The sequence below is a fragment of the Monodon monoceros genome, unplaced genomic scaffold (assembly GCF_005190385.1).
Source record: "Monodon monoceros isolate NGI ecotype Baffin Bay Population unplaced genomic scaffold, NGI_Narwhal_1 Super_Scaffold_21, whole genome shotgun sequence".
NCBI classification, from domain to species: domain Eukaryota; kingdom Metazoa; phylum Chordata; class Mammalia; order Artiodactyla; family Monodontidae; genus Monodon; species Monodon monoceros.
The window spans coordinates 86,887,108-86,908,687 of NW_021703778.1; the positions used below are offsets into that span (position 1 = coordinate 86,887,108).

A 21,580-nucleotide genomic window follows, 5' to 3' on the forward strand; every position below is an offset into this window, starting at 1 on the left:
CGGGTTCAAGCCCTGGTCCAGGAAGATCCCACATGCCGTGGAGCAACTAAGCCCGGGCGCCACAACTACTGAGCCTGCGCTCTAGAGCCCGCGAGCCACAACTACTGAGCCCACGTGCCGCAACTACTGAAGCCCGCGCGCCTAGAGCCCATGCTCCGCAACAAGAGAAGCCCCCGCAATGAGAACTCCGCACACCGCAAGGAAGAGTAACCCCCGCTCGCTGCAACTAGAGAAAGCCCGCGCACAGCAACAAAGACCCAACACAGCCAAAAATAAATTAATTAATTAATTTAAAAAAAAAAAACCTCTTGAACAATGAGATTCTGAGAGCTTCGGGGTTGGTGAACGTGCTGAAGTCCTGGGAGGGTGGTGACACACCCAGAGAGGTCATGGAAGCTCTGTGGCACCCCCCCCACCCTCTCCCCCCACCCCAGCCCATACCTTGCCCTACGCATCTCTTCCATTTGGCCATTCCTGAGTTGAAATAAGCTTTATAAGAAACTGGTAAGCATAAGTGAAGTGTTTTCCTGAGTTCTGTGTGTCATTCTAGCAAATTATCAAACCTAAGAGGGCATCCTGGGAGCCCCAAAATTTGTAGTCAGGCAGGCAGAAGTGTGGGTCGCCTGGGATGCCATTTGCAGCTCTGGGAGCTAACATCAGAACTGAACTGTTGAACACCCAGTTGGTGTCAGAGAACTGGCTGGTGTTGGAAAAGACATACACCTGGTGTTAGAAGTAGTGTCAGAAAATATCGACAGGAACCAAGAGAAATTTCTGACATTGACCTAAACCAAGTCTGGAGCAACAATCAAGAAAACAGACAATTGAAGGAAGCAGGTCACACAATCTTAACCAGAATGAAAAAAAAGGAAAGGCCAAACTTGACCCTGAAGTCAACAGAAAAGAAATAAAAAACCTCTGTCAACAAAATAACTAAGGAGCATAAATCTAAGTCTGAGTCTCCCTAGAAGGTAGCCTGAAACACATCTACCTGTTAGGTTAAGAAATAAGAATTACCCACTAACGATGCAGACGAATGCAGCTGCTTTCTCTCTACCCTCTTATAAGGTGAAACACACACTTTTTAAAAGAATCAATAAATAGGGCACAGTTAACTTTCATTTAACAAGTGGCACATTTATTTAATTGAAAAAAATGTATTTCATGTAACAAATACATGTCCTAGTTAAATAACGTCATGCTTTTAAGTTAGATAAAAATTCAATTAATGCTAAATCAATTGAGGGCTTCCTTCAAAGAATCAAAATAAATGCTTTGTTACAGCTGTAGTCTGACTGAAGTAAAATCCCTGCTGATTGAAAAATAATACAGCCTGCTAGGCATCTCCTACTTACATCGCTGGCTGCTGACTCCAGACCCCCTGGTCTAGACAAGTCTTTGGGACTCCCCCACCTCTCACAGCCAGCCTTTCTGGGACAAGCCGCAGACTGCCAGTGTCGAGAGCTCTCTAATCCTATGCCACATGCATGCCACTCACCGGGTGTCAGCTAGGACACTTGGCCCAGTTCAAAAAGAGCTGGCCTCTAAACAAGGATTATTCAGAGCATCTTAATGAAAGACAGGCCAGCAAGACTTAGCCAACCTTTCAGCTATTTTTGCTCTTGAGGAAACAGGGGGTTTTTGTATGGGTCACAACTGTCTTATCTCAAGCCCATGCCAGGCTGGGCCCTCATTGCTTTCGGTTTCAATAACTACAAGGCCAACCTTTATTATATCGTCTTTGTAGAAAACTTCAAAAATCAAAGAGGAAAACAGACAATGAACAGCCTCCACCTCTTACCACCCACCCCATTCCTCCTACCTGACCTCTGGACCTCCAGCTTCCCAGCCAAGCTTATGCTGAGCTGTGATGTCCTGAGGGTCTGGATCCCTGTGGGTCCCAGTCTCTGAGACACAAGTGAACCTTGTCTACACAGCATGGGTTGGGCTTACACCTAGTGCGCAGGTGGTAAGACTCCTGGAAGGCTCTTCCTCCTCCATTAGCTCCTCCCCCTTAGGCTTCCTGGGCCTTTTAACTTAAATCAGCCAAGGCTATCATCAGTTATTTACATCTCTCAACAAAATTACTTCCAGAAGACAGGGTTCGATAAGAAAAAGTAGGGAGAAACTATCATAATAATAATAGCTAACATTTACTGAATGTTTACTAGTTGTACTTATGCTGTCTCAGAGGCAATAACTTTGTAAAGAGGGTGTTAGTATCCCCATTTTACAGACGAGAAAATTGAGGTTGAGTGTAAAGTTAGAGCACCTGCCTAAGGTCACCTCACTGATTAAAGAGCAGAGTTTAATTCAAACTTACTCCTCAATTGAGTTCTCACAGTGTTAGACCTAAGAGATAATTCAGGGAAAATGCCTATCAGCTGAATTTTATTTAATTCAAATGTAAAGTAACTTGTGCCCCAGGGAGTGAGTTGGGAGGGAATATATGATACTAAATTTTAGCTTACTAAACAAATTGGAAGAAAAAAATTTTAAGTTTTTTGGGGGATGAGTGAGGTAGAATAATAGTATTGATGTAAGTTTTTATGGGCCCTTAAATTTTTAAAATACTGGGATTCTTGCAGTTTAAATGATTTGGAATTTGCTCAAAAATATTACAGGAGGTGAGTAGGTAGGAGTGTAGATGACATCAGATTGGCCATGAGTTGATAATATTTTTTTAAATTGAAGTATAGTTGATTTACAATGTTTCAAGTGTACAGCAAAGTGATTCCATTATATATATATATATATATATATATATATATATATATATATATTCTTTTTCAGATTCTTTTCCATTATAGGTTATTACAAGATATTGAATATAGTTCCCTGTGCTATACAGTAGGTCCTGGTTGTTTATCTATTTTATATATAGTAGTCTGTATCTGTTGCCAAATACAAATTTATCCAAATTCCAAATTTATCCCTGCCCCCCCTTTCCCCTTTGGTAACCATAAGTTTGGTTTCTATGTCTGTGAGTCTACTTCTGTTTTGTAATTGTAAATAAGTTCATTTGTATCATTTTTTTAGATTCCACATATAAGTGATATCATATGTTATTTGTCTTTCTCTGTCTGACTTATTTCACTTAGTATGATAATCTCTAGGTCCATCCACATTGCTGCAAATGGCATTATTTCAGAGTTGATAATAATCTGAAGCCAATTGATGGATATATATATGGGCATTCCTTGTGGTAATCTATGAATTTTTGTATATGCTGGAAAGTCTCCTCAATAAAAAATTAAAATGAACGAATGAATGAAACAGCAAAAAACAGAAATCAAAACACAGTATGTCAGGGTGGACATTACCTTTGCTCTTTAGTCACTGAAATGTTAAGGTCTAAGTATATTTCAAGTAATAGCAAGACAACAGAAATACAAGAAGTAGCAACACAATTACAACACTTCCCTCCCAAGTGCCTAGAGCTTTACAATTCACAGGACCCATACCTGAGTCTACACTGGAGGTATCGATACCACTTTACAAATGGGAAAACTGAGGCTCAGAGGGCCGAGGTGATCTTCCAAAGGTCACCTGAATCTGCAGCAGGGTCAGAGCTACAGTGAGTCCTTTCCGTGAACAGCAACTTTTTCTGAATGCCCTTTGGAGCAGCAGTGCAGGCATTAGCGGGAGCCTACAATTCAGAGGTGGAGAGCTCCCAGTCTGGACCTTCTCCCAGCTCTGAATCTCAAGATGACCTCTTTGCTGGGGCTCCACATGCCATCCCCCAGAAGGGCAGCCCTCCAGGCAGGGGCAGATCCAGGTTTTATGGGCATTGAAGCCTATACACGTTGGAGACCCAAAATTACAAATACAAAATTAGATAGTTAATACTAATTTGGAATGAGAAAACAAGTCCAAATAAATGTCTGGATCCTTGGTGAGTCAAGACTCTTCTGAGATCTCTTTTAGGCAGTTTATCAGAAACATAAGCATAATGCTTTCTGGTTATAACCTGGCTACCCCTCTGCTCCTGGAGCTCCCAGCACCCACAGAGCCCTGTGCAAGAGAGAGGCCCAAAAGCTTAAACTTCATTTGCTTCCGGGTAAATCCACCTCTAGTGCCTACTGCACTCCTCTAGGGCACTCTGCCCACCCACCCCTCTGGGACTCACTGAACTGGCCTGGTCCCGCCCTCTACCAGTTCTCTGCAAAAGCCCCTCCCACCCCTTGCCAGCATACCACGGCTACTTTGGACAATCTGAAGCTACATCCTGACCCCTATTGTAAAACTGGCTCATCACTGTACCATCTCAGACTCCGATGTGCCAGGCACTGTGCTAGGCACTAGAGGTAGACATATCATCCCCATTTTACCAGCTGAAAAAAGTGAGGCTCCAGGAGACTGGTTACATCAAGGCCACACAGCCAAAAAAGGACAAAACCAGGATTAAACCAGAGGGGATGGAAAGGAGAGAGGGAGAGAACCAAAGCAAACGTCATCACTTTCCCTATTATACGAAGGGCACTCCTGGAAATTGGCTCACACAATTATGGAGGCTAAGCCCCAAGATCTGCAGTCAGCAAGCTGGAGATCCAGGAGAGCCAATGGTGGAGTTTCAGTCCAAAGGAACAGCGGGCTCAAGACCCAGGTAAAGCTGATGTTTCAGTTCAAGTACCAAGGCAGGAGGAAACCAATGTCCCAGGTCAAGGCAGGCAGACAGGAAGGGTTCTCTCTTCCTCGTGTGAGGGTCAGCCTTTTTGCTCTATTCAGACCTTCAACTGATAGGATGACACTCCCCACACTGAGGAGGACAATCTTCTTTCCCCAGTCTACTGATCCCTCCAGAAACACCCTTATAGACACACCCAGAATAATGTTTAACCAAACATCTGGGCATCCTGTGGCCCAGTCAAGTTGACACATGATATTGGCCATCACACCCTCTGACTTAAACTATAAAAGGGCAGGTCCAAATATGGAAAAAATCTCAGGAAGGAAATTGTCACTGTGACTGGATTGCCAGGAAAATACCAAACGTTGCCCCCCAAATGCTATGGTACCTTAACGTGATCTCATCTCAATCTGAAGTACATGCAAGTATGTAGGCATATTTGTGGCACTTATCAAGGGCATTGAATAAGACACTTCATGAAACCTTCCTGGAGATATTTTGAATCCTACTATATTAATCATGTTTTTAATTTCTGTATTTTATGATTGTTTGACATTTGGGGGCTTTGTTAATCCTAAAGAGACTGCCCCTCTCAGGGCTAACCAACTCCTAAAGACAGTACACAACTCAGTCTAGGAGCACACCTTTGATAAGTAAAGCCAACAAACCCAGAGTCCATACCCGAACCACTTCCTCTGTCTGGCTTTTACATTCCAGAAGGCAACATTCTTCTGCCCTAATCATCCCAGGACCAGACATCAGACAACTAGGGCCGTCCCTATACGCCAGAGCCCACTAAAATTATTCAAATTAGCCAATCCCAAACCTGGTCCGCCTGTTCCCCCTGCCTCATGAAAACCACATTACAGGTTTTCCTTAATTGTTCTGCCTCCTGACCAACCTGCATGCTTCCCCATGTGGCCCTGGTACATGGTGTACCAGGCCTCCCATTCCTAGGGAACTCGGAGTCAAAACTTTGTCCTTCATGGCGGTCATCTCCTGATGTGCTGGTTTCACCATGCCTCATTGAAAACAAATCCCAGGTACATTTTAATACACTACATTAAAGTGCATTCACTACTGTCCAGTCAGATGGAAGATTTTACATGTTTAACAAATTTTGCTCTACTCCTTCTCCTTACAAACTCGCTGAACTGTCAGGTGGCATTTAAAAAGCAATTTAATTACATATTACTGTTGAATGCTATAATTATGTGAGTGAGTGAGCCAAGTTTTGCAACTAAATAACATAGCTACGGTATGATTTTTTAATGCAATAATTACTCCTGAAGAATACAGCACCGGGCGGTCCTCTCTTTTGTCCCACTCTATTAATGTACTGAAACGGGATATCTTCTCCAACAAGGAAAGTTTTCCCATATATTTTAGCCATTTAACCTTGATAAAAGAGAGGTGTCATCAGCCAGAAGTGCTCAAAAAACATCACCTAAGCTATATTTTTATTTACAGATTTATTTCCTACACAAAAGGTATGCAGATTAAATTACATTTAGCTATGCTAAATGTGCAATCATATCTTTATGGAAAGAGTTACATGAAATCTGCATGGCCACAATTCTGCTGTATCTAAGAACGTTTCTACAAGTATTCGTTGAGTACCTACTACATACAAGGACCTGTGCAGATGGACAGAAATTTCCCCACCCAGTCCTGGTCCCATTCCCAGTCTATTAGCTTTAGATGCTAATGGAAGAACAGCAGAGCTTGCCAGTTACTGATAAGGTAGGCCAATAATAAGGTGAGCCAAATTTCAGGGGAAAGGTGTTTGGTTGGTTTTGGCCACACTGTGTGGCCTGCAGGATCTTAGTTCCCCAACCAGGGATCAAACCCAGGCCCCCTGTAGTGGAAGCGTGGAGTCCTAACCATTGGACCACCACAGGATTCCCCAAGGGAAAGTTTTTTTTAACATTAGAATGTCTAATTTAAATATTGGAAGGTTAAAGGTAGTGAGATGTGTGTACATCTTTCCCTTTCTAGCTTGAGTAGGGATGTGTCCTAGTGCTTTGTGTTTTCCTCTACACTCAATAGAGTGTTTCTGAATTAATTAAGTACTACCTTCATTCACTGTGTACACATCTGACATACAAAGGTACTGAATAAATCCATCCATCTGCTAATTCATTCTATGCTCTAAATGTTTGTGCCCTCCCAAAATTCATACGTTGAAATCCTAACTCCCAAAGGTTATGGTATTAGTAGGTGAGGCCTTTGGGGGTGATGAGGTTATGAGGGTGGAACCCTCATGAATGGGATTAGTGCCTTACAAAAGAAGGTCCGGGGAGATCCCTCACCCCTTCTACTATGTGAGGACACAGGGAAAAGACATTGGCCCTGACTCAACTATGCTGGCACCTTGATCTTGGACTTTCCAGACTCTAGAACTGTTAGAAATAAATTTCTGTTGTTTATAAGCCACCCAGTCTGTGGTACAGTAGTCCCTCCTTACTCACAGTTTTTCTTTCTGTGGTTTCAATTATCCACAGTGAACTTCAGTCCAAAAATATTAAATGAAATTAAATTTTTAATTTCAGAAATAAAAAATTCGTAAGTTCAAAACTGCATGCCATTCTGAGTGGTGTGATGAAATCTCACGCCATCCCACTCCACCCCACCTGGGACATCAATCGTCACTCTGTCCAGCGTATGCTGCCCCTTAGTCACTTAGTGGCCACCTCGGTTATCAGATCAACTGTATTTCAGCGCTGTGTTCAAGTCACCCTTGTTTCACTTAATGAAGGCCCCAAAGCACAAGAGTAGCAATGCTGGCAATTTGGATTTGCCAAAGAGAAGATGTAAAATGCTCCCTTTAATTGAAAAGGTGAAAGATCTCGACTTAAGAAAATAAAAGAAATCATATACTGAGTTTGCTAAGGTCTACAGTAGGAATGAATCTTCTATCCATGAAATTATGAAGAAGGAAAAAGAAATTCGTGTTAGTATTGATGTTGCACCTCATACTGCCAAAGTTACAGCCCCGGTGTGATAAGTGCTTAGTTAGGATGGAAAAGGCATTAAATTCATATAGCAAGATATTTTGAAGACCACATTCACATAACTGTCATTATAGTACATTGTCATAATTGCCCTATTTTATTATTGTTGTTGTTAGTCTCTTACTGTACCTAATTTATAAATTAAACATTATCACAGGTATGCACATAGAGGAAAAAACATAGTATATACAGGATTCGGTACTATGCATGGTTTCAGGCATCCACTGGGGCGGGGGGAGGGGGATGGGTCTTGGGACGTATTCCCCCACCGATAACAGGGGGCTACTGTATTTGTTATAGCTGCCCAAACAGACTAAGACAATTACTGAGATCCTATCCTTCATTACGCCAGGAGCTGTGCTGGGAAAATAACCAGTGAACGTGTCACATCAGGTCCTTGTGCTGATGGAACTTACATTCTAGTGGAATGGAGTACACGTTAGCCCCTCAACCCCGGCTATTATTCCCTTCTGAAATGCCCCTTCCTGTCTCCTCATCTTAGCCGTGGCCCAAAGTGCAGTCCAAGTCCCAGCTTCTCTAGTCCCTCCAGCCCAGGTTGGTTCTACAAGTCATGGTACCTGTCTTGCCCTTCTTGGAACTTTCTTGTGGTCACTGTTATTTGTTGGCATTTTGATGCATATGTTTTCTCAGAGAGATTGAAACCTCTTGATGGTTGGAGACTCTGGTTCTAACTCTGGTCCCATCTATCCCCACAACGCTTACCGAGTATCTGGGCCCTTCTTGTCAACCCTGGGGTCCAAACAGTTGGTGGCAACAGGCAGAAAACCTCTGCAGCCTACCAGGAGTGCAGCACTGTCTAGCCACCTCCTCAGGGACAGTTGCCAGAAAATGAGGCACCTGTATTTTCCACCACCTACATCATCTCTGGATTAGGGGAAGGAAAGTTGGTGCTGGCTTCCAAAAATCTGGGTTTATATCCCGTATCTTAGATTTAACTAGCAGAAGCAAAGTACAATGTAATCATTATGAGCTAAACACCTTAGGTGTTTTGAGGAGAGAAGAAATAATCAATGAAAACTTGGTGAAACAGAATCTGAGCAGCAGGTAAAAGACTGGCAGCATTTGGACAAGTGGAGATGCTATGGGAGGGAACAGCATAGGTAAATGAATCAAAGAGTAGGCTACTGCCCTCCAGACCTCTCTCCAGCCTTCTCTGCCCTCTCCAAACCCTGGGAGCTGACCTGCGAGGTGCGCATCAGCTGGCCTCCCTGGTCCTCTGGCTTCCAGTTGGATTCAGCCAGTGGGAGGCACCAGGAGATCAGAGGATGCGAAAAGAATGAAATTCGCATATTTATTCCCCAGACCCCTCCCAGCCAAGCCTCAGCTGAGCAATGCTGGATTCCTCCAGCTGAAGGCCTTGGCTCCTACGGGGTGGCCTTCCCCTCAGCTACCGCCCTGACTCAGGGTTCTAGTAATCACTCCCTCTACTTGCTTCTTCAGGCCCCAAATCAATACCATTGCTTCACCACTCTTGTTGGTTCCCTTCAACCCTGCCCACATCTTTGTAAATAGTTGTTTCATTAAACCCTTAACAGCACTGTTTGAGTGTGCCAAGTGTTTCACAAGACCCTGACTAATAAGCTGGGAAGGCCAAGCAGATATGACTGATACTGAGAGGAGTAGATAATAAAGAAACATCATAGCCCGATTATAAAGGGCCATGCCAGGGAACTGAGGCTTTATATATCAAAATTTTCAGAACAGAGGGGAAAGCTTTGCGAAAATCAATCTAGTGTCCAGGAGAAAATTAAGTCAAAAGAGAGACAAAACCAATTCTGGACATCAGTTAGGAGACTAGTACAGAGGTCCAGGTATAATGATAAGGGCCTGATTCAGTGCTAGCAATAGAAATACAAATAAAGGGCTTCCCTGGTGGCGCAGTGGTTGAGAGTCTGCCTGCCGATGAAGGGGACACGTGTTCGTGCCCCGGTCCGGGAAGATCCCACATGCCGCGGAGCGGCTGCGCCCGTGAGCCATGGCCACTGAGCCTGCGCGTCCAGAGCCTGGGCTCCGCAACGGGAGAGGCCACAACAGTGAGAGGCCCGCGTACCGCAAAAAAAAAAGAAAAGAAATACAAATAAAGATTCAGATAAGACAGAGGTAAGGGAAAGAGAATGACTGGATGAGAGGTAAGAAGGGCCCCTGTGGGGACGGAGCCAAAGTTGAATCTAGGCAGCTGAAGAGAGAGGCATTGTGTGGACAGAAACAGGGAAGTCTAGGCAAGGGCCGGTCTGAGCTAGTTTGGGACAAGTTAGGGATTTGGGAGATAGAATCCCAAATGCTAGAATGAGCATGGCATAACTGTGGACAAGGAGAAGAGAGCCTAAGCTGGTGCCAACTGGGAAGACAGAGAAATAAGACTGTATAGGCCTATTAAGTAAAATTTGGGGTTGGAAGCTTAATCCTAGACAATTCATAATCTCGTCTAGGGGTCACAAAGTAGCAACCTGCAGGCCCAATGCAGACCAGAGCTGTGTTCTGTTTGACTCACAAATTCTGCTTAAATTTTGAATTAGTGCCAACATTAAAATTTTTGGATATCCTACCCTTGAGATTCCAGATTATTGGCCTCTCTGACAACACTGAACCCACATTCTCACATGTCAACTCTCGGCTGGAGCTGAGTCATCACTGCCCATCTAGACCCTGCACGAGGTTCCAGCTCTCACCCAGCCCCACGTGGCCTACGATACTCCTTTGTTACTGCTCAGCCCTAGCTGCACACGAGCTGTGGTCCCTGCTAAAGGCAGTGAGAGCCCTTGGAAGTTCTTAAGGAAACTGCAAAAGACCCCCTGGGGGGGAGTCGAAAGGATGACTTAGAGCAATTCAGTTGAGTTCAGCATTTTTGAGTGTTTACTATGTCCCAGGCACTGTGCTAGGCACTGCAGAACCTGGGATGAATAAGAAGAGTCTATTGTCCCAGGGAAGACCAGGAATATGAAGGTCCATTAAATGGCTGATTCAGAAATTCAGGCACCAGCAAGGGCTTCGAATAGACACGAGAACAGAGAGGAAGGTGTGAATGCAAAACAGATGTTGAAGGAATTTTTGTGACAAATTAGCCATAGGGGATAAAGAAGGAAGGATGTGAACCGGGACCTTGTTCAGGTGGCTATACTGGAGAGACAGTGTCAGTAACAGCCCTGGACTACTCAGAGTGCAGTGAAGATCCAAAGCAGCGTGAGAGAGAAGGAAACCACGCCCCCTGAGGGCCCTGAGAACGAAGGAGCCGAAGGAGCTGAGCCCGAGAAGGGATTAGGCAGCTGGCGCCCTTCCTCTCAACCCACCTCCCCATTGAATTCAGGAACTGGATTACTATTTTGTTAACAAATAAAGAAAATGGGGCAATCTTCATTTAGGCCTGCAGGGCCATGTTGGAACTCTACCTCTAGAGCTGTTACAATGCCAAATATTTGTTTAAACATGAAGCTGTGAAGGTAGTGCTCTAGTAGTGGACCAAGAGAAAATCATCCAGGCAACAGAAACAATCCCGGACAGCTCCCTGATGATTCAGGGTTTAGAGTCACATTGGGTTTTTTAGTTCCCTAACTCTTTAGGGGGAAACTGTAGGAATTTTCTTTAAAGAATTACTGATTAAGAGTTACTAATGAGGGGGCTTCCCTGGTAGCGCAGTAGTTGAGAGTCCGCCTGCCGATGCAGGGGAAACGGGTTCGTGCCCCTGTCTGGGAAGATCCCACATGCCGCGGAGCGGCTGGGCCCGTGAGCCATGGCCGCTGAGCCTGCGCGTCCGGAGCCTGTGCTCCGCAACGGGAGAGGCCACAACAGTGAGAGGCCCACGTACAGAAAAAAAAAAAAAAAAAAAGAGTTACTAATGAGGACATGGCAATGAAACAGTGGCTCCCTTTGCTACTGAGAAATTTCCTACAAGTTTCCCTAGCCCATGTTCATTTTACAATCAGAGAGCTTTGCAATAGGGGGGGGGGACTGACAATTTCACCAAACCATACATTTGCTAAGCAGAAAATAAAAATCCTATTTACAGAAAGAGAATTCTCTCACATTACAACTCCAGAAAAAAAAAAATAAGAGTCAGTTGGATTATTTCAAATGAAGTTAAAGGTTTTGTCTGAATTATACGGGGGGAAGTGCCTTGTTTCTCTGCTTGTTTTAGCCAGTGGGAGCTTGACCACTCATGTTCTAGTGTATAAATCATCACAATTTAGCTCCCCTTCAACCCCACCATTCACAGTTGGCCTCTAGTCAAGTATACTGAAGGTTTCAATGTTTGCATATGCCTGTGTGTGTCCATCCCGAGACTGTACGACAAGACACACAGGAGAGGGAGGCCTAATGTGGAATTAATTTGCTTCCAGTCACACAGCAGGGATCCACCTTTGCCTTGATCTCCTGAACGCATTCAACGATCACAATAAAATTACTCACCAGCCTCTGGAGTGCTGGAATGCCCACTCAGAGTTTCACATACAAGAAGTCTCTGAGGAGTGGAGTTTCATTATAAACAGGGACTGGCCAATTTGTCAGGCATATTGTTCCATGGAATCCAGCGTGTGAGGTCTTAACACAATGAGAAGAGACTCTTTAATTACACCTTACACATGTGTTGTTTGAACGTGACTGAAGAGATGCCAAGTTCAATACTTTAATGGTTAGGATAGAATGAGGGGGTAGACACAGTAACAGGTGTGCCAGGTTCCCTAAGCTAGTGTCTTTCCTATGTCTAAATAAATGACACAGTTTCCCATTCCTGCAAAAGCCTTGTCTGAGGACATGTCAGGAGTTAGGAGACCCAAGTCCACATTCCAGGTAGTGCCAGGTAGGGCTTGTCCTTAACTATTCTGGGTCATGTTTTCTTCATCAGTGGAATAAAGGATTGGACTGGGTAGTTTCAAAGGTCCCTTCCTTTTTTAAACTCTGTGATCCTCTAAACGAGGGGAAAAGGGAAACAGAGGTTCACAAGCAGATACTCAAATGTGAATACTTGTCCTACTAACTCCATAAATTGACTGGAGCTCTAAACTACTGCAGCAAAGAATGACAATGGTTTGTAACCAAGCCTTGAACATAATCAGAATGGAAACCATATCTCCCTTTCTCTTCCCCCGAGTCTGACACCAGCACCATTGCTGACCATAATTCACTGGGCAGTTGCACTGTGCACTATCCCAGACACAACAAAAACATCAGAAAAAATTACTGAAGGTTTTCTACGTGACAGGCATTACACTGTGAACTTCACATAATTTCTCACAACAACCCGAGAGGTTGGTACTATTATCCCTGTTTATAAGTGAGGAAACAGACATTGTGGAGCCACGGGCAAGTCGCAACCGCGTTGAGTCCTCTTCCACAAGCGTAAAATAAGTGGATGTGTCCAGTTGGCTTTAAAGGTCCCTCCTACTCTATGACTCAAAACAAGCTTGGATTTGATTACCTAGACCTTGAAAGGCTCACGATTATCGTGCAAACCCAGTTGGCCAGAAAATAGGATGGCCCGTCACCCACTTAAGGCACCATGCACATGCTCACAGAAATACAAAACCACATTTACTAAACGCAGCACCTCCTTGGGATGTTCTCACAATCTATACTGTAAACAAGGTGATTGTTAAAACACACCATTTTCCTATGAAGACACCATGGGCTGCCTTACAGCAAACTGCCAAGGGAAAAAGAAAGTATCATAGACTGAAATCACCACAGGCCCCAATATTGAGGCCTCCCCCTTCCAGAAGTCAGGGATTGGTCCCAGGATAAAGACACAGATATTCCCTCTCCATTACTGTAGATTGGGCTACAGCTGCAAGTCAGGGATTGGTCCCAGGATAAAGACACAGATATTTCCTCTCCATTACTGTAGATTGGGCTAGAGCTGCTGGTTCCCAGCTACACAGAATGAAAGCTCCCTGAGGGCTGGGCTAGGGTCAAATTTGTAAATTCATTATGACTGGAAAGGAATTACCCCATGGTACTTAAGGATGATCACCAACACCATCATCCCATCACCCACCATGCATTTATAAAAGCATCTGCTCTGTACATGGCTCAGCAGCTAGGCTGGTCATTTGCCTAAGACTGTTTTTCCTAACAGGACCATGAAGGTGAAGAAGGCCTTAATGACCTCAGACAGGATCCAAGGGACAATACAGAGTGTCTGTAGAAAGAGAGCATAAGATATTCTTGGGTAGGTAAAGGAGAGGGGTCCTAAAAGAAAGTGATGGACCTGCTGGGATCACGACTTAGAATAGAGTGCCAAGTTATATTAACTTGTTAGAGCTGCCATTAAAAAAAAAGAGAGAGAGAGAGAGAGAGAGAACCCACAGCTAAACAACAGAAATTTATTTTCTCACAGTTCTAGAGGCTGGAAGTTCAAGAGCAAGGTCTCTTGGGGCCCTATGTAATTGCAGCAGTATAATATTTTGATATATTAACCAACTCTTTTCACCTTGAGATTCCCAGTTACCCTGGGAGTCAACCCCACTCATGCAACCAGACATGTGGCACCCACTGCCTCAAGGAGGGTTCACCCTATGGAACTGCAGAACCAAAAGGTCAGATGCTTAGCTTTTGTTTTCAAAAGGCAAGGTCCAGGTTGAATTAGTCTGCCTGATTAACATCAGGCTATCCTACAGCAAAAATTGAACCAGAAATATCAGCGGCTTGACACAAGAAAACTTATCTGGGTTGAGCCTTCCTCCTCCATCTTTTGGCAACATCATTTGGAACACATGGCTTTGAAGGTCAGTGCAACAAAGGAAGAAAGAGAATAAAGAGCTCACATTCAATATAAAATTCCTCACCCTGTGTATTTATTCTGATCAGGCTGCCATAACAAAATACCACAGACTGGGTGGCTCAAACAACAGAAATTGATTTCTCACAGTTCTAGAGGCTAGAAGTCCAAAATCAAGGTGTCAGCATGTTTGGTTTCTCATGAGGCCTCTCTCCTAGGCTTGGACCTTCTTATGCCCTCAAATGGTCTTGTCTCTGCACACCCCTGGTGTCTTTTCCTCTTCTTATAAGGACACTAGTCATAATGGATTAGGGCCCCACGCTTACGATCTCATTTAACGTTAATTACCTTTTTAAAGGCCCTCTCTCCAAATAGTAAGATCCTAAGGTACGAGGATTAGGGCTTCCACATATGAATTTTTGAGGGGACACAATTCAGTTCATAACACCAGCATTTGCCCTCTTCAAAGTTACAGGCGTAGACAGACCCAGCGTGCTCTAAATTTACTGTTCTTTACAAAGTTCTCTCCCCATCTCTCTGCCCCAACTTAGCAATTTTACAAAGTAAACCACAGGGTTCACTAGCTGGATCTACTTTTCTTCTTCCTATTACCATCCACATTTACTGGATTACATAGACTTTTTTTTTTTTCCCCTGCATGATTATTTATTTTTTTATTTTTTTCAGAATTTATTTTCCTTCTTTATTTTATTTTATTTTTATTTTTTTAACATCTTTATTGGGGTATAATTGCTTTACAATGGTGTGTTAGTTTCTGCTTTATAACAAAGTGAATCAGTTATACATATACGTATGTTCCCATATGTCTTCCCTCTTGCATCTCCCTCCCTCCCACCCTCCCTATCCCACCCCTCCAGGCTGTCACAAAGCACCGAGCTAATATCCCTGTGCCATGCGGCTGCTTCCCACTAGCTATCTACCTTACTACGTTTGTTAGTGTGTGTATGTCCAGGATTACATAGACTTTTAAGGCTGGGAATTAAGAAGCAACTAGCTGGCTTTAGGTCTAGTCTAGGCAGCTTGTAGCAACTTTCACCTTCTGCCCCTTCTTATCAAATCTTCAAGGGTCATAGAGGAGTTATGTAATGGGTGACGGAGCAGGGAAACGTGAAAAGAGGAAAGAGAAATGTGCATCTGTGTCCAGAAATGCCTCATCATGGGTCTGTCTCCATTCCCTATAAGACAATTTCCTGCGTTACATCACATCAGATTAACAGGCCTAGACACAGGCAAGATGGAGGAGAAACTGTTCTGCAAAGGAGTTCTAGTTTCCTATCAACACTCAATTTCATTTTCTCTGGCAAAACACCAGCCACACAGACCCACACGCCCAGACCCATAGGCCCTGATTGACATTTCAAGCCCTCCAGCTCCAGCTGTGTTTCTACATTGTTCAGCCAGTAGGAAAAAGCAGCTCGAATTTTAAGCAGAGTCATTTCGCAAACCACCAGCTGTCTCCTGGATAAATTCTGGGTTTTTTAGATGTAGTTACAAGCAACCCTCTCCAATGCACTTATTCATTCAAACAATATTTATTGACTACATTCCATGTACCAGGACTGGGGACATAATGGTGATTGCCACAAGCTTGGGGTCTAGTGAGGGAGACAAGTTCTAATAAATAGTACCTATTTCACCCCTCTGTGCCAGGTGCAATACTGGATACCTTAAATACTTGGGAAGGTACGATTATTTCCACAGTACAATGAAGAAGCCAAGGTGAAAAGAAGTCCAAAAGACAAGCTCGTGCTGCTAGTCAGTGGAAGTGTCAAGACCAGAAGCCATGTGACCTGACTTCCTGAACTTGGGTGGAAGATAAAAATTTATATCTTTATTTTCACTAATCTCTAACTGAATTTTAGCACTTTCTTCATATATTTATGCAAGAAACCCCAGCAGTACTAGTAGTACCTATGACTGTGTCACCAATAGAAATCACAGATATTTTCTTACATTACAAGCATTGCCCAAATCCTGAAATATTATTTGTGTTCATTACTATTTCAAAATTATGATAGCTCTTAGATCCACTGCTAGATCATGTTACTTAATGCATTCATTTTTCTAAAGGCACATATACTACTGCATAAATTCTTTTAATATGTTGACAAGTGTTTTGAAATAGGTTTCCTTTATAATTCTATGCCTTTTATTTTACACCTTCAAAAGTACTGCACCAAGAAGTGGTCCTTAGGCCTCCCAGAAATGCCAAAGTGGCAATTGGCAGAAAAATGGGTCAGAACCCTACATTACAGCAATGGGCAGCCCAGGCAAATCCAGAGGCTCTGCTCACTGTGTCTTTGAGTAAGAAGCTAGGTCGGGATTCTTTTATAACTAAAAGAGAGAAGCGAAGAGGAAAGGAAAGGACCCCAATTCCACGAGAGGACCCTTTCTACCCTTTCCACCAGTTCCTGCTCAGCACGTGCCCTAAATGCTCTCCTCTGCTGGTTCCAGCCGCAGCTGAAGCTGACTCCTTGAGCGCCCCTCCGTGCCTCGAGCTGTGTGGATAAATGTGCCCCACTGTGGGCAAGCAGACGTCACTTACTACCCCCGGGGGCTGAGCACCCCTCGCGCCCTGGGAACCATGCTGAGTGTCAACAAGCGAAAGGTGCCAGAAATTCCCACACACTAAGATACCAAGAAATTCCCATACACAAGACGACGGATGCTTCGGGTTTTTAACCGCCCCTCGCAGGTCAGCCTCTCCGCGACCCCAAGGCCCGACACTGCCGGAAGGAGTCCCAAGACCCGGGTTCCAGTAAGGGCAGCACTAGCTGTAGATGCCGGGGGTGGGGAAGAAAAGTGTGAAGAGGGATGTAACCCGACACACAGGGGCCGCGCAGTCCCAGCTGCTGGGACAGAGTTGGGTTAACAGTCGGCCTTATGGGTGATCTCTGTCCCCGCCCGGTCCCCCTCCCCTGGCCAAGTGCCCGATATAGGCCGCAGGATGCCTCTTACCCAGGGGTGCGCAGAGCCTCCGGCCACAGCTTTGGTGCAGCAAAAGCAGCCGCTCCCTGCGAGGGCTCTCGCCTCTGCTGGGGCCCGCCCGGCCCTGGGCGGAAGCTGGAGGCGGGGAGAGCGAGCCCACCCCCACCCCAGGAAAGTTCCGGAAAGGTCCCGCCGCTGCCCCGCCCGGCGCCACGAGCCGGGGAGCCAAGGCCAAGTGCGAGCTGCACCCGGGCTTCGAGCGCTCACAGGATACAGCCAGGGACGCGAGTCCAGAGGGCCCGGGGCGCTGCCAGCAGGGCAGACGCCCCTACCCGCAGCGCACCCTGGAGCGCGGCCGGGTGCCCTTGGCGCGACATAGGAGGGCACGGAGGCCACCTGTCGCTCCCCCCATTCCCGGGTGCCTACACCGTTGCGTAACTGGGAGGAACAAAGGTGAAGGCAGGGCTGTGGATAGAGGCCCTGGCGGTTTGCTTTGGGTCGTCCAGTGAGCCCTGCTGGGCTTCTCATCTGGTTCCCAAGACTGTCCAGAGAGACAAGTGTTCCCGCGTTCATTTCACAGATAAGGTAACCAAGGCTCAGAGAAGCCCCAAAACTTGCCTTGGTAAGCGCCGGAGCAGCGCTCTTCCCTCAGGGTGGAGGTCAGGGTCGGCTGGCTTTCAGACACTGGTCTCCACACCACGTTGCGTCCTACTTTGATGACTGGACGTTTTCAGTTGGCTGCTCTAAGTAGGTGCGAAGTGTAGGTGAGTGGTCCTCGACCACATCAGATCTAGAGCACCTTTTTATAACACATATAGGGTGTCCAGAAGTCTTACTGCAATTTTAAGCTTTTATAACTTCAGATGTGTTACAAACTTTAAAGTCCCTTGAAAGTATAATTACGTTTCTTTTACATTTATTTCGTTCTGTAAATTCTGAATAATTCTTTTTGAATTTTTTGTTTCAGTCAACTTTTTTTTCTTTTTTCTTTTTTTCTTTTTAAAGAGGAACCCTAGCAAACTTAAAATTGAGGCAATCAAAGAGGTAAGAGCTCGGAAAAGCAACCTAATAAAGTTGTCCCCCTGCATTGGGCGCACGGAGTCTTAACTAATGGACTGCCAGGGAAGTCCCTATGTACTGTCTATATTTGTCACTTGTTATCTTTTTGGCTTGAAGTCTATTTTGTCTGATATGAGTATGGCTACATCCACTTTTGTCTGCCATTTGCTTGGAGTATCATCTACCATCCCTTCATTTTTAGCTTATGCTTGTCCCTGGAGCTGAGGTTTGTCACCTAGAGGCAGCATATAGTTGGGTCTTGTTTTTTAATCCATCCAGGCACTCTGTGTCTTTTGATTTGTGAATTCAATCCATTTACATTTAGGGTGATTATTAATAGATGAGGACTTAGTACTGCCATTTACTTTTTGTTTTCTGGTTGCTCTATATCTCCATTGTTTCTTTTTCCTTGTGTTTCTGTCTGCTATTCTAGTTTGGGGGTTTTCTATGATGTTTTTCTCAGTTTCCTCTTTTTTTATGTTTCGTGTCTCTGCTCCAGATTTTTGTTTTGTGGTTACCATGAGATTTGTATACAGTGTCTCATAGGTAAAATAATCCTTTTTCTGCTGATAGCATCTTATCTTCATTTACCTATATGGGTTTCTTCCTTTTCCCCCTTTTTGTTTTTGTTGTCTCAAATTATCTCTTTATGTTGTGAGCTTGTTACAAAGTTGAAGTAGTTATAGTTACTTTTTTCTGCTCCCCCCCTTTAACCTTTATGCTATAATAAAGTGTTTAAAACCTATTCTGATTGAGAGTTGCAATTTTCTGGTTCTATTTATCACCTTGCTCAAAGTTTTATGTACTTTTGCCTTTTTGTTTCTGGTAAAGAGCTCCTTTCAACACTTCTTATAAGGAAGGTCTAGGGATGATGAACTCTCTCAGCTTTTGTTTGTCTGGGAAAGTGTTTATTTCTTCTTTGTATACGAACTATAATTTTGCTGGATAGAGTATTCTTGGGCAACAGCTTTTATCTCTCAATATTTTAAGAATGTCATTCCACTTCCTCCTGGCTTGTAGGGTTTATGCTAAGAAATCTGCTGAAAGCCTAATGGAGGTTCCTTTGTGGGTTACCATCCTTTTTTCCCCAGTTGCCTTTAAAAGTCATTTTTTTGTCATTGACTTCTTACAATCTTAATATAATGTGTCTTGAAGAAGGTCTTTTTTTATTTAGGTAATTAGATGTTCTCTTAGCTTCATGGACTTCTATAACCAGTTCCTTCCCCAGGTTTGGGAAATTCTCAGATATTATTTAAATAAATTCTCTGCTCCCTTCTCACTTCCTTCCTTCTGGGATACCCATTACCCTAATGTCACCCTTCCTAAAAGAGATAACTCTCATAGAATTTCCTCATTTTTTTAATATCTCATTTCTCTTTCCTCTTCTAGTTGCATCATTTCTAGATTTCTATCTTCAAGCTCACTAATTATCTCTTCCATATGGTCTGCTCCATTTTCAATGCTTTCTAATGCATTCTTCATCTCATTTACTGACTTATTCAGCTCCAGAATTTGTTTGGCTCTTTTTTAGAGTTTCAACATCTTTGGTAAAGTATTCCTTCTGTTCACTAATTTTATTCCTGAGCTCACTGAACTGCCTTTTTGAGTTTTCTTGTAGCTCATTGAGTTTCTTCATGAGAGCTATTTTGAATTCTCTTACCAGTGAGATCGCAATATTCTGTGACTTTAAGTTGGGTTCCTGGATAATTGTCATCCTCTTTTTGTGGTATGGTGTTACTGTGGTTCTTCATGGTGTTTGATGAATTGTTCCTCTGCCTGTGCATTTGAAGTAGCCAACAACTTTCTGCGTGATTCTAACAATTCAACAGCTTAGAAATTAGAGGCTTTTCTTTTGTTTTTCCAGTAGGTGGCACTATCGGACAAGTTTTGAGTTTCTCTTACCTGCGCTGCCTCTGATAAATTATGTTTGAGAATCAGTACTTTCCACCCTCTACCACCTCTGTCACAGGGGTGACCCCTTGCCCTCCTTATCATTTCTGTTCCTCTGGGGGTCAGTGTTGCTGATGTGGCTGCTTTGTGCACCAGGATGGTGGGCTCTTCTGTTGCGTCCAAGATCCCCTGAGTCACAGGCTCCATTACCACTGGGAGGGAGGGTGGAGGCCGGCTGGGGTCATGCAGGTGCCTGTGCCGTGTCCAGTGTTGTCAGGTTTGCAAGGTCCACCACTGCAGGTGGTAGACCACGGGGCACCTCAGCAGCTGGTGGGCCGGTATCCTAGGTACCACTGCCACTGCTGCCCAGCTACTTGTGGCTGCAGGCACTGCTGTGGCCAGGAAGCCAGAGTCATGTGTACTGCCTCCCCTGCTACTCCTGGGTTCTCTGGGGCTGCAGGCTCAGCTGCCATGGTGGGGAAGGCCGGGATTACAGGCACCACCTCCACTGTTCCCTTGGTTCTGCCTCTTCTCTGTGTTCCAATCAACCCACGTGTTTTTCTTTCTTTTTTTATACTTAAATGTTGGGGCAAGAGGGGGCACCAGAAATCATGCAGGACTCAGGACAATTAATTGTGTATGGCACTATCCACAGAGTACAGGATGTTGGTATTCCCGGTTCCCACCCTCTAAGTGCCAATAGATCGTGTCCTAATCACCTTGACAAATAAAAATGCCCCTGTGTATTTCCAAAATGCCCCACCTCACCTCCCAGTTCCACCACCTGAATGAAATTAGAACATTTTCTAACACCATACACAAAAATAAAATGTATTAAAGACCTAAATGTAAGGCCAGACACTATAAAACTCTTAGAGGAAAACAGAGGCAGAACACTCTCTGACATAAATCGCAGCAATATCTTTTTGGATCCACCTCCTAGAGTAATGAAAAAAAACAAACAAATTGACCTAATTAAACGTAAAAGCTTTTGCATAGCAAAGGAAACCATAAACAAAACAAAAATACAACCCACAAAATGGGAGAAAATATTTGCAAACGAAGTGACCAAGGGATTAATCTCCAAAATATACAAACAGCTCATGGCGCTCGATATCAAAAAAACAAACAACCCAATTAAAAAAATGGGCAGAAGAGCTAAATAGACATTTCTCCAAAGAAGACATACAGATGGCCAAAAAGCACATGAAAAGATGTTCAACATCACTAATTATTAGAGAAATACAAATCAACACTACAATGAGGTATCACCTCACACTGGTCAGAATGGCCATCATCAAAAAA

The 21,580-nt window shown here is 44.1% G+C and overlaps 1 protein-coding gene across 2 annotated transcripts in view; it reads right to left on the reverse strand.

Annotated features, from left to right (window-relative positions):
• The window catches only part of SQOR (sulfide quinone oxidoreductase), a 46,950-nt gene extending 29,460 nt beyond the window's left edge, over positions 1 to 17,490 (reverse strand). Inside the window, exon 1 of one of the 2 annotated variants that reach the window (XM_029238806.1) lies at positions 17,357 to 17,444. The gene's annotated coding sequence lies outside the window, so the exon portion shown is untranslated. Of the gene's footprint in view, positions 1 to 17,356 lie in introns of both variants that reach the window. The other variant, XM_029238805.1, reaches the window with a different exon arrangement.
• Positions 17,491 to 21,580: the final 4,090 nt, after the last annotated feature.